The sequence below is a fragment of the Protopterus annectens genome, chromosome 8.part0, assembly GCF_019279795.1.
Source record: "Protopterus annectens isolate FY-2018-M chromosome 8.part0, PAN1.0, whole genome shotgun sequence".
In the NCBI taxonomy this organism is placed as follows: domain Eukaryota; kingdom Metazoa; phylum Chordata; order Ceratodontiformes; family Protopteridae; genus Protopterus; species Protopterus annectens.
Window position 1 is genome coordinate 567,152,606 of NC_056741.1, and position 13,904 is coordinate 567,166,509.

A 13,904-nucleotide genomic window follows, 5' to 3' on the forward strand; every position below is an offset into this window, starting at 1 on the left:
TCAGAACAGGAGGGAGATTATTCCATGTTCTAGCTATGGAGTGGGAGAACAGTGCTTTTGCTGCAGTATTGTTAGCCCTAGAGATACAGAAGAAGGGTTTGTCGGAAGATCAGAGAGGACGATTTGTATTACAGTGGGTGACAACTTGGCCTAGTGCAGGGTTTTTTTCTGGATGTGTTACTATATTGTAGGCAATAACTAATTGGTAGCTTGGGAAGTTCCAACCATTGCAGTTCCCTTAGAGCCTGGCAATGGTGGGTTCTAAAGGTGGAGTTGTTTGCAAACTTGGCGATTTTACTATAACATGATTCGAGTCTGGCAAGGTTTGCAAGGTCATGTTTTCTAAGCTGGGTAAGAATTGGAACAGCATACATTAGGGTACACAATAGGTGAGTTTGGGCTAGGGTAATCCGTGCTTGTTTCAAGAGGGTTTCCTGTGCCTAAACAGTGTTCCCATTTTTTATGGAATTTTTTGATAGTTTGTGAAATGTGGACATTGAAGTGTAGATTTTTATCAATTTCAACGTCAAGGAGTTTGGTATGGTCAGAGGGAGAGATAATACTGCCTTTTTTAGGAGACAGTGAAGGATAGAGGGGTGGAAATGGTTTTGTTGGGGGTGAAAAGTAGTAATTTGGTTTTATTAGGGTTTAAGATAAGTTGGATTTGAGTGATCCAACTTTCCACAAAGCTAAAGGATTCCTGGGTGAGTTGCTGTAGGGTGGGAAGTGATGGAGCTGAACAGATAAGAGTTAATCATTAGCATACTGTATAAGTGAAGCATGCTGTGTGGTGGTATGGAGATTATGGGTAAATATGGAAGGGCCTAATATGGAGCCTTGTGGTACACCTATGGCAATTGGGAGTAAGGGGGATAGTACACTTTTCCATTGGACTGATTGTGACTTATTTGACAGATAGCTTTTAAACCAGGCTATACTGCAAGGGGCAAAGGATAGGGATATGTCAGGGTGTCTAGTAGTAAGAAATGTGAAACCATGTCAAATGCTTTAGACAGGTCTAGAAATACTGCAGATACAAAGTTATTATTATTTCTATGTTGGTTGATCAAATTGGTGAAACAGAGCAGAGCAGTGGTTGTGCTATGGTGTTGTCGGAAGCCATGCAGTGTGGGGTAGAGGAGATGGTGTCAGTTTAGGAAGTCTGTTACCTGAGAAGGTATACATTTCTCTAGCATTTTAGATAAGGGGGATAGAATGGCAATGGGGCGATAATTTGAGTATTCGTAAGAGTTTAAACCCAGCCACTAGTGATGCACAAACCCAGCCACTGGGGATGCACAAGCCAGTGCATTTCTTTGTGTCGGCCCCAAGCCTGGATAAATGGGGAGGGTTGCATCAGGAAGGGCATCCGGTGTAAAATTTTGCCAAATCATACATGCAGACAAAAGTACACACACATACATACCGGATTGGTCGAGGCCCGGGTTAACAACGACCGCCACCAGTACTGTTGGCCAACAGGGTGCTGGCGGAAATTGGGCTACTGTTGGCCGACAGAGGAGAAGAGGCAGAAGGCATGGCCAAAGGCAGGTAAAGGCTAGGACTGTGATAGTGAGGGTTGGAACTTTGAATGTTGGCAGTATGACTGGTATAGGGAGAGTGCTAGCTGATATGATGGACCGAAGGAAGGTTGGTATACTGTGTGTGCAAGAGACCAGATGGAAGGGGAGCAAGGCTAGGTGTATCGGATGTGGGTTCAAATTGTTTTATCATGGTGTGGATGGGAGGAAAAATGGCGTAGGCATTATCCTGAAGGAACAGTATGCCAAGAGTGTTTTGGAGGTGAAAAGAGTGTCGGATAGTGTGATGTTTATGAAGCTGGAAATTGATGGTGTAATGATGAATGTTGTTAGTGCATATGCACCACAAGTTGGGTGTGCGATGGATGAGAAAGAAAAATTTTGGAGTGAGTTGGATGAAGTGGTGATGACTGTACCCAAGGGTGAGAGACTGGTGATTGGAGCAGATTTCAATGGGCATGTTGGTGAAGGGAACAGAGGGGATGAGGAAGTGATGGGTAGGTATGATGTTAAGCAAAGGAATGCAGAAGGTCAGATGGTAGTGGATTTTGCGAAAAGGATGGACATGGCTGTGCTGAATACATATATTAACAAGAGGGAGGAGCATAGGGTGACATACAAGAGTGGAGGAAGATGCACACAGGTGGATTATATCTTATGTAGAAGGGCCAGTCTGAAGGAGATTGGAGACTGTAAAGTGGTGGCAGGGGAAAGTGTAGTTAGATAGCATAGGATGGTGGTTTGTAGGATGACACTGGTGATCAAGAGGAGGAGGATGGGTGTGAGGGCAGCACCAAGGATCAAATGGTGGAAATTGAAAAATGGTAATTGTGAGGTGATGTTCAGGGAAGAGTTAAGACAGGCACTGGGTGGCAGTGAAGAGTTACCGAACAGCTGGGTAACTACAGCAGAGCTAGTAAGAGAGATGGCTAGAAAGGTGCTTCGTGTGACATCTGGAAAGAGGAAGGAGGACAAGGAGACCTGGTGGTGGAATGAAGAAGTACAGGAGAGTATACAGAGAAAGAGGTTGGCGAAGAAGAAGTGGGATTGTCAGAGAGATGAAGAAAGTAGACAAGAGTATAAGGGGATGAGGTGCATGGCAAAGAGAGAGATGGCAAAGGCTAAGGATAAGGTGTATGACGAGTTGTATAAAAGGTTGGACACTAAGGAGGGAGAAAAGGACATGTACCGATTGGCTAGACAGAAGGACCAAGCCAGTAAAGATGTGCAGCAGGTAAGGGTGATAAAGGATAATGAGGGAAATGTACTTACAAGCGAGGAGAGTGTGTTGAGCAGATGGAAAGAGTACTTTGAGGGGCTGATGAATGAAGAGAATGAGAGGGAGAGAAGGTTGGATGATGTGCGGATAGTGAATCATGAAGTGCAGTGGATTAGCAAGGAGGAAGTAAGGATAGCTATGAAGAGGATGAAGAACGGAAAGGCTGTTGGTCCAGATGACATACCTGTGGAAGCATGGAGGTGTTTAGGTGAAACGGCAGTGGAGTTTTTAACTAGATTGTTTACTGAAATCTTGGAAAGTGAGAGGATGCCTGAGGAATGGAGAAAAAGTGTTTTGGTACCGATTTTTAAGAATAAGGGTGATGTGCAAAGCTGTAGTAACTACAGAGGGATTAAACTGATCAGTCACAGCATGAAGTTATGGGAAAGAGTAGTGGAAGCTAGGTTAAGAAGGGAGGTGATGATTAGTGATCAGCAGTATGGTTTCATGCCAGGAAAGAGTACTACAGATGCGATGTTTGCTTTGAGAGTGTTGATGGAGAAGTACAAGGAATGTCAGAAGGAGTTGCATTGTGTATTTGTGGATTTAGAGAAAGCATATGACAGGGTGCCTAGAGAGGAGTTGTAGTATTGTATGAGGAAGTCGGGAGTGTCAGAGAAGTATGTAAGAGTGGTACAGGATATGTACGAGGGTAGTGTGACAGCGGTGAGGTCTGCGGTGGGAGTGACGGATGCATTTAAGGTGGAGGTGGGACTACATCAAGGTTCAGCTCTGAGCCCTTTCTTATTTGTAATGGTGATGGACAGGTTGACAGACGAGATCAGACAGGAGGCCCCGTGGACTATGATGTTTGCAGATGACATTGTGATCTGTATTGAGAGTAGGGAACAGGAGGAGGAGACCCTGGAGAGGTGGAGATATGCTCTAGAGAGAAGAGGAATGAAGGTCAGCAGGACTAAGACAGAATATATGTGTGTGAATGAGGGGGAGGATAGAGGAATGGTGAGGATGCAGGGAGTAGAGGTGGCAAAGGTGACATTGTGATCTGTAGTGAGAGTAGGGAACAGGTGGAGGAGACCCTGGAGAGGTGGAGATATGCTCTAGAGAGAAGAGGAATGAAGGTCAGCAGGACTAAGACAGAATATATGTGTGTGAATGAGAGGGAGGATAGAGGAATGGTGAGGATGCAGGGAGTAGAGGTGGCGAAGGTGGATGCGTTTAAATACTTGGGATCAACAGTTCAGAGTAATGGTGAGTATGGAAGAGAGGTGAAGAAGAGAGTACAGGCAGGATGGAGTGGCTGGAGAAGAGTGTCAGGAGTGATTTGTGACAGACGAGTACCAGTATGAGTGAAAGGGAAGGTCTACAAGAGGGTAGTGAGACCAGCTATGTTATATGGGTTGGAGACAGTGGCAATGACAAAAAGGCAGGAGTCAGAGCTTAACGTGGCAGAGTTGAAGATGTTAAGATTTGCACTGGGTGTAGCGAGGAAGGACATGATTAGGAATAAGTATATTAGAGGGTCAGCCCAGGTTTGGAGACAAAGCCAGAGAGGCAAAATTATGTTGGTTTGGACATGTGCTGAGGAGGGATGCAGAGTATATTGGGAAAAAGATGCTAAGGATGAAGCTGCCAGGTAACAGGAAAAGAGGAAGGCCTAAGATAAGGTTTATGGATGTGGTGAGAGAGGACATGCAGGTGGTTGGTGTGACACAGCAAGATGCAGAGGACAGGAAGAAATGGAAACAGTTGATCTGCTGTGGCAACCCCTGATGGGAGCAGCCGAAAGAAGAAGAAGAAGAAGTAAGAGTTTCCGCCTTTATGTAGTGGAATAATGTATGATACCTTCCATAGCTGTGGGACATATGCTTCTTGTATGGAGCGACTGATAAGAATAGAAATAGGGTAAGATAAGGATTTAGCAGCTATTTTTAGGAAGTTGGCTGGTAGATTGTCAGCGGCAAGGGTGGTAGCTTTCAGTGTTAGGAGGTGTTTTTTAATTGTTAAGGTGGAACGGGTGACAGCGTAAAGGAATGGATGTTGTCAGGGCATTTGGGTGGGTTATATGTAGGGCTGTTTTTGGATAGTTGGGAGGATAGTGTTAAGATAGATTCTGTGAAGTGGTGATTGAATTGGGAGGCAATGTCCTTGTTGTCATTCATGGAGTTAGGAGTGGTAGTTTTGCCTGGTTTTAAGAGAGAATTAATGGCGTGCCAAAATTTTGGGGGATATTTTGAATGTTTGTTATGGATAATGAGTAAGTAATTTTGTCTATTGAATTTAGTTTGACTCTTGGCCTGATTTTTAAGTTGTAGGTAACTTTGTTTGGCTAGACTAGTATTGCATTTCTTCCAAATTTTCCAAGCCTTATCCTTTGCCTTTAGAAGGGCTCTAGTTTCCCACAGTGCATAGTTTGCCTTGGCTCTTATTTTCCTAATTGGTGCGAGTCTATCAAGGATATTGATGTTGAAGATGTCAACAGCTTGGTCTAGATTTAGGGTTAGTAGTGGTTTCCAGTTACTATGTTTTAGAATACTGTTTAATTCTTGTATATTTAGTTTACGATCGTCTCTGACTTGTCTAAAAACAATGGGTTTGGCTATGTTGGTACGTTTCCGCAGGAAGAAGGTGGGGAGATGGTCACTAAGACTATCAGGAAGACATCCTGTCTGATAGTTTTGTTTGGGGCAATTAACTAGTGTCCAATCTAAAATACACTGTTTGTGGGGTTTTTTGTCGATTCTAGTGGGTTCTTGGATAAATTGGGTAAAACTGTAAAGATTAATATGGTTAGTGGGGTTGTTAAGAGGTACAGGCTGACCAATCAGTGCTCAGGTCACCTAGTAAGATGGTCTCTTGGGGGAAATTATCTGTGGCCCATTGTAACATTTCTTCAATGATGTAAGGGTTATTACCTGGAGGAATATAACAGCACAGAATGATAATAGTTTTTGTGTCATTTATGCTTAGGGTTGAACCTAAGGTTTCAGCATTTTGAAATTTAGGTATGGGAGTTTGTAGAGGGTTGATGTTGATTGTGGTTTTGCAGAGGATAGCAACTCCACCTCCCTTTTCTGCCCACTCTATCCAGTCTTAGCATATTATATCCTGGTGGGAGAATTTCTTCATTTTGGGTACTAGGTTTTAGCCACGTTTCGGTAATGGTTATTATGTCAGGGGAGTAGTGACCTATAAATGAGTGTAGGTCAGAAAGTTTGTTAGAGATACTTCTAATGCTAACATTCAGAATCAGGTCAGAGATTTGCCAAGCAGGGAGTAGAGAGTTTTGTGGTCCAGGGTTTGGCTGTATGTCTCCAGATATGTAGATTTTTTGTGATAAATAGTATGTGTTTAATTGTGTGCACTATGTCTATGTTGGATCTAAATTGTGTTTTTCTAATGTAAGATTGTGTTATGTGAGGCTTATGAATGTGTAGGATTAAGCTGTCTTTAAATAATGTAGAAGAGATAGGAAAGAAAATGTGTAAGTGTATATTTGTTTGAGAAAGTGTTATGTGGAATGATATGTTTTCTAGTGATGTTTGTATATAATGATGTGATGTTTTTAGGTATGTGAGGGTAAGGAAGAGAAATCCTAGGATTAATGGCATTTTATGATGGAGCAGTGGTTGAGTCTTAGTGGTTTTGGGGTTCAAGTATGGGTGTGAATGTGAATGCATGGCAAGTAGATACTATGTACCTTTTTATGGTAGAAATTTGATAGGGGGTGAGTATGAGAGGTCTTTGATTAGAGGAGGGTGTGGTCAGGTGATCTGGGGTTAGAATAAATGTAGAGGTAGTGGGGGTGGGTGGTAAATGGACGCAGAGTAGGGGAGCAGATTGAGCCGAGTGTAGCGAGGCGAACAGAGCAGATCTACACCAGTCCTCGAGACTGCAGAACCTATCCATAGGGCTGCTCAGGACAGAACAGTAAAAGGAAGATACCTCTGTATAGGAAATTGGTGTAATGTTATGATTCATTATTTATTAATATGTGATTTACTTGGGTGTTAATCTGTATCTGCAATGTTTTTATGTTCTGAAGAAGTCTATTAAGGATGAAAGCACTAAACATTTCATATTCTCAAGTCTCTTTTATTTATTTATTTTATTTTTTTTTGTCTTTTTTGAAAAAAGCATGTTTCCTAGTTTTTTTTTTTTTTTTTGTAGGAATGGCCAACCCAAAACTTTTGAACAGAGGGATAAATCCCCAACTACAGTACCATAAGATTTGTGTTTGACTGGTGCATGACAAAATGAAAAAGCCAGAAAGAATGGGCAGGAGTGAATGCACAATGCTGGCTCTTTCCTCCTGGGGGATGGTGGCCCAGTTTAAGACAAAGCTGTTCCTTATGGGAGTTTGAGGGATGTGTCATGCAGCTCTATAGGCTGTGGTGGCTCTTCTGCATGAGGCCAGGGGATTAGCATGTGTATATAATATATGCATGCATGTATGCATCTTTCTTGGAAGCAGCTACTGCAAGAGTCACGGGCCTCAGCAGGGAAGGACAGAGGCTGGGGTGAGAAGTTAGGGCTTGCCTCATGCCATATGACAGCCTACTCCCAGCATCCTCTTGGGAGAACAAATAGACTGGCAGGCTCTCACCCAACCGGGGAATATGAGGGCTGTAAAGCTTTTGTCTTGGTTTAGAAATAAATGGGCCAGCTTTTTCCACTGTGGTCTTTGTGGGGTTAAGCACACACACAATTTCAAACATTTAATTACAATTTCTTCATAAAGAACCCACAGATTTTATAAAACTGTCATTACAAAATGATAAATAGACATCTGTCTGTTATCCAGTAATCTTACATGTTTAAGGTTGCTTTTGCTCAGAGACGATATATAGCCCTTTTTTGCATAGAAATTATTTTTCTAGCACTTAAGCAATATCAAATGCAGGAGTATGGTCACAGCTTTATTTAATCACAATTTGAAGAAATCACCACTTTTGAGACACAGTACATTTTCTATATCTCATGCTGAGATGTAAGAAAAATGACTCACCAAAACTTCAGAGAATAGAGTTTTTCACGCAATTCATTTATAAATGTACTTATACACATTATTTGCATTTAACATTTGTTGAACAGCAAAGACCTACTAGGACAGGTCCTATTTTCAGCAGAGGCCCAGTGGGGAATACTCCAGACACATATCTTTGGAATGTGGGAGGACACCAGAGTACCCAGAGGAAGCCCAAGCAAATGCAAGGACATGCAGACTGCACAGAAGGCACCCCCTGCTAACAAACTGGAGAACCTCTTGCTCTGAAGCAACAATATTAACCACTGCACTGCCAGTCACAGTCATCTCAATCTCAATATGTCTTGCCATTTCTATCCTAAAGCATTTAGATAAGTTGCTTTAGAAGTGCATCCAGGCAGCTAAAATTTGGAGTGAAGTTCTCACACAAACACACGCAAGAAAATATACATAGTATAAGTACTTTTTCAAAACAACAGGTGGGATGTGTTTATTTTTGCTTTTTGTGTTTTATTTGTTCATACTTTGAAGACCCTAACACACTATTAACTTTTAGTACTTGTGTCATTAATAATTACATCTCATTATATTATAGCATGTCAGTGGACACTACCCAACATCTTAATTTTTAACAGTCTCACAAACCATGTAGCCTGTTGTCCTTCTTGTCTGAAAGACACAAATGCAAATCCTTAGCAGAATCTTCTCCTTTATTGCAAATGTCATTTGCCTGGGCTGCATATTACATAAAGCAATGTGTCTGTGCTCTTTAATAACATTACAGCCAGTCGACAAAAGAATACACACACAAGAAGCCCTTCAAACACTGCGTTTACACAAATAAAATAACACGCACAGATTTAAATAACTGCAGACAGGCTGGAGTGTAAATGATGCTTTAATCATTCTGGCAGCATGTAACCGCCTATATAGACTCAAGGGTAAATACTGCCATTGTGATTAAATAAAGCTACGACCATACTCCTGCATTTGATATTGCTTAAGTGCTAGAAACAGCACTTTTGCTATGCATATTTTATTGGTAAGCAAATGTCTTGGGTTTGCCTAAGAATACATTTATGCAGATATGTATTTTTTGTACTGAATGCTTTCATTTGCAAACTTGTATACCTTGCATGAACACTGGGGAGGTATCCAGCAGTATGAAGCTTCCACCAAGAAACAACTGTGGCAGCCTGGGGCAGCAGCTAATGTAAATTAGCCATGCACTCCTTGCAGCGTTTTATACCAGGAATGAAATGGTGTGGTAGAGCAATTCAAATACAAGCTGCACTGTGCTACTTCACACCAGGGCAGTTAGGACTGAACCCAGTATTTTATGGTGTACACCTACTGCTGTAGGGCTTTTACCATCATTGCAAGTAAATACTGTGTGTGTGTGTGTGTGTGTGTGTGTGTGTGTGTGTGTGTGTATATGAGTGCAGACATATGACTGAGTGTTATCAATACATATGTGTGTGTGAGAAAGAAAAAGTGATAGCAAGAGAGACCATCCAGGTGTCAGTGTGAGAATGTGTGTGTGTGTGTGTGTGTGTGTGTGTGTGTGTGTGTGTGTGTGTGTGTGTGTGTGTGTGTGTGTGTGTGTGTGTGTGTGCGACTGCGTGGGTTGGTAACAGGGAACACTCAACAGAGTTGTTCCAAATGCAGTAGGGCTTTGACTGAGACACATGATCATAAGTTGCTAATGTGCTTTTGCTCCATGCAACTCTTGAATGCCTCTAAATTGCCAGTTAGCTCCATAGCACTGCTAGAGCATGACAGCGAAACATTAGGAGCACTACCCCGTACTGTCAGTACACCAAAGCTCAAACACAGCAGCAGCAGGTCTGTGACACAGAGAGGTAAAGCTGCAGGCTGAGTTAAGAGTATCACCTGGGTGCCTTTAGGAGGTAGTCCGATGGAACAGGAGTGAGTGGCCTCTACCTGCTCACCCTTCCCAGGTGGTGGGAGGCAGCACTGGCTTACCACAAGTATTAAGAACTAAGGGGAACATTAGGTGTTACCCTGTGGATTTCAAGTGAGTTCACCCTATGCTCTTGTGGTGCTTAGCACCAGTAAAGCCGAGGGGCATCCAGTGGGCTGTGGCATGTATCTCCTCAGAGGACAGTAGCAGCAGGCTTGAGTGGGAGGAGAAAACATGCTTCCCTTCAGTAGACAGCAGTAGTGCGCTCACAGGAGTAAAATCAAAAGAAATGAGTGCTAAATATTTTCAAACAGAGTTAGGCTTCTACTGAGTGCCAGGACTGCAAGTGGATCCTTAGTACTTCAGAGGTTTAAGTGCAATTACCAGGAAAATATATGCTAAGTCTGAACTCTCTCTATTTTGGATAATTCCCTTTTCTTAAAGGTACAATGATCATGAACTTAGTATATGTAAGTGGCGGACGTATGTCACATTGAATGCAAGTCTTCGAAATGGAGGAGGATTACACAAGATTAAGTCATTTATATTGACAACAAGTCTTTTGGAATCTAGCCCTTAATTTAACAAGCTGAAACTTCAAGATGTTAAAAGTGAGTATGAGACATACACACACACACACACACACACACACAGATGTGCACATATATGCACAGGATACCTCTCAACTGTCCAGATTTTCACAAAATGTCCAGATTTTTGTCTCATATTTTTGGTCTGTTCCTCACAGAAATGCGTGTTTATCTGGTAAATCTTTGAAGATGGAAATCACTAAATAATGACATACATTTGAGTTTCAGACTTCATCTATCCAACCACTACCCCTTTTTCCCATGAGGTCGGGGTGTCACCTCAACAGTGAGGATCATCTACAGCTAGCTTACACAACCAGGTAGCTAGCCCTACCACAATAGTTCTTCCACACCACACACTCACACCTATGGCCAATTTAGAATGCCCAGTCCACTTACTGCATGTTTTTGGAATATGGGAGGAAACTAGAGCACCCGGAGGAAACCCATGCAAACACAGGAATGACATCCAGAATCTGCACAGATGGCAACCTAGCCAAGAACTAGACCGGGGAACCTCATGCTGTGAAGTAACAACACTATTCACTATGCCACTGTGCCATATTTTTCAGATAATATATGTTAATGCAAGAAACCATACATTTTATGAGGGACAGACCAAAAATACAAGGCAAAATATGGATATTATGGGAAAATCTGGACAGTTCAAAAGGTATGCCCCCCACTATTTTATGCTTTGTTCAGATTTTTTGCTAAGAGGTTAAGAGATATGATGCACAGAGAGAGATACACATGTATCTGCATTTCTCTCTCTCTCTCTCTATATATATATAAAACACACACAGAGAAATTTAATTTGTAATATTTGTCAAAAATGAATCTCCATCCCCCATACTGGGGTTTTCTCTCCCAGTTCCTTACTTTAAATTATTAATTCCATCTAGATGCTGCTATTTGGGTTGGTTCCTCAAAATTTGGTGGGTGGGGGGGGGGGGGCAGATGGTTGAGAATGTACTAAATAATGACACACATTTGAGTTTCAGACTTCATGTTCTTCAGAAAATGTCTGCTACTACAAAAAGCAGTTAGCATCAACTTTCTTAGTATGCATGAGCAATGTGCAAAAAATAAGGCCTTGGTTATTGACCTTTGACCTTATCGCTTTTGGCTTTGTTTTGGTTCGTCCATATTTCTAGCGCTAAGAGTTTGAGAGTTATAACGCACGCACACACACATCTAAATAAAAAAGGAGGGGGGGGGGGTAGATTGCACTTTTTACACAGAATAATTTAAACATCTACAGGCAATGCTTTTGTACAAAATTGTCTTTATAAATACATTTTCTCTGTACTACGTATCGATAGTAGGGTTACCACCTGTCCCACTTTGCGAGAGACAGTCCCTCTTTGGACAGTTGTGTCCTGACAAAAAAAAATGGCAAATGTCCTGAGATTTTTAGGACAAAATTATTTCCTATATTGTATGTACTAGTTGCATAAAACTGTATCTAAAATACCTAAATGTTATAAGAAACGGAATAAGCAACTAAAATGCTACAAGAATAAGCTTTTATTTAGGCATAAATGTTAAGTTCTATCCTTTGTACTGACCGTGGGTATGTGTCGGCCAGTAAAATCTGATGTTTGTATCGAAAATGTCCCACGTTGGCCATTTGAAAAGGTGGCACTGGCAACCATACTCGATAGAATGTAAGGCAAAAGTGCGCCGCACATTTCATTTTGTGAAAAGCGTTGGATCTTTCACGCTAATAATAATTTAAATTGCTGTGAATATATATGACAGATGCATCACCTTTTTTCCAACACACACACGTGCATCCCAGCACCACCAGCTACTGTCACACACCAAGAAGTTTGATTGTGCTATTTATTAACTGTTTCTGAAGAGTGAATATCTGCGGACGTGCCTAGTAACCCCAAATCCCCCACTACCACGGCATGTAAACCCTGCCACAACCATTTTCTTCTTGGTGGCACGTCTGTTGATTGTTTAAAAGAAAAGTATCAACTTACTCAGCTTGTAACGTGACACATTTGGCATCTTAACCAGCATGTAACACACAAAAACATGTGTGTTCCGTGTTATAGAAGCTTAGCTACCTAGCCCGTGGTTATTCAGATTAATTTAGAACACAAGTTAATGGGACATCACAACAAAACAATGGCATTTTTATTAACTTTGAGTTTACTGCAAAGTCCTAGCACCAGCCTATAACCTGTTCAACAGGTTGGTATGAGGGCGAATTCTAAATCGTTATTATGAGAAGTTCACCGTGACCTGGTACAAATTGTCATTGTTCAGTGCAAAGAAAGTTAGCGTGCAAAGTTTAACAATTCACTAAAATGTAAATAAGAAAGTTGTAGCACCCGGAGACACCGCATGCCCTTACCTGATATATTTTGATTACAAGTAAGTCCTTATTTAGTGTGCTGCATCCATTTATGGAGTGGCTGTTCGGTCACCCACTAAACTATGCTTGGAATTGGAAAAGCATATATATAGTAAAATAACACCGTCCTCTATGCATTTTTAGGTTGTCCCGACGTTTCTCTATTCTTGCAAAGCGCACTCCACCACCTCAAAGACTGCTCTGAGTATCCAAGTATGACATTTCCAAGAAGAGAAATACCTGTTCAAGCCATTCCCGCACAGACTAAACGCCCGACTCAACTCCGCGCCATAAACATTCACCAGAGGGCGCCCCCACTCCAGCTTGAAACCTAACGTTGGGGGGGCTCTAGACTCTCTCCAAACTATCGTCTGATGCACAATAGTAGCTCATATATGTTAAATGCGCGGAAAACGGCGGTACATTTCCATTCAGCACTTTATCCACAACCTGGGGAATCAATCCCTTTATTCAGTAAAGGTTTTGAAACTGAAAACAAATGCCCTTCTCGGTCACATATTCTGGGCATAAAACTTACTAAATACACTTTGTGTGCTCTGTAGAGGTGAAATAATCTCTTTTTCACACACAGCCTCGCCTGTGGTATAACGTTTGAGGAAGTAGCTGTCTTCGCGAACCTGAAGATGAAAGCCTCCAACCAGGAGAAGCTCATGATTAACACTTGAATGGGAGAAAATTATTAGGAATGTTTTAGCGGTGTCTCTGCATATTAAAATGAAAGTACAGTGTCAAAATAAATATGGGCGGGGCACTGACAGCAGTGCTCCTATCAAATATTGGCCATGTACTTAGAAAGAACCGCGTTTAAACTCTCACAATTCCTCGAAATATACACAGTTTCAGTGTCTTTGTTGCATTGGATCTTGTAAACTTAAAGACCTGTAATTTAAATGACTGATTTATTGCAGAAATTCACACAGTTGTCCATAAACAGTACGCATTAATCTCAAAAACGAGGAACACTAGCCATCATAATGTGGAACACATGGGCAAAATGTGGAACACATACTAACGGTTTACTAACAACTTAAACTAGGAAGGCCATACTGGTTTTACTTATAAAAAGATATTTTAATGAATTAATATGATATTTACCATGGATATCAATTAAAAAAATCCATTCCACTGAACGTGATCCATTTCAATGTGGAGGAACTTCGGGAAACATGAACTTTTTAAGACCCCAAATGAGGTACGTTCCTCATAATGAGGTACACTCGAGAGGTATGA

General features: G+C 41.6%; 1 protein-coding gene across 1 annotated transcript in view; it reads right to left on the reverse strand.

Moving 5' to 3' along the window:
* The window catches only part of LOC122808931 (octopamine receptor-like), a 1,404,917-nt gene extending 1,391,625 nt beyond the window's left edge, over positions 1–13,292 (reverse strand). The window contains exon 1 of the mRNA XM_044080065.1: positions 12,654–13,292. The gene's annotated coding sequence lies outside the window, so the exon portion shown is untranslated. The remainder of the gene's footprint in view (positions 1–12,653) is intronic.
* Between the last annotated feature and the right edge of the window lie 612 nt (positions 13,293–13,904).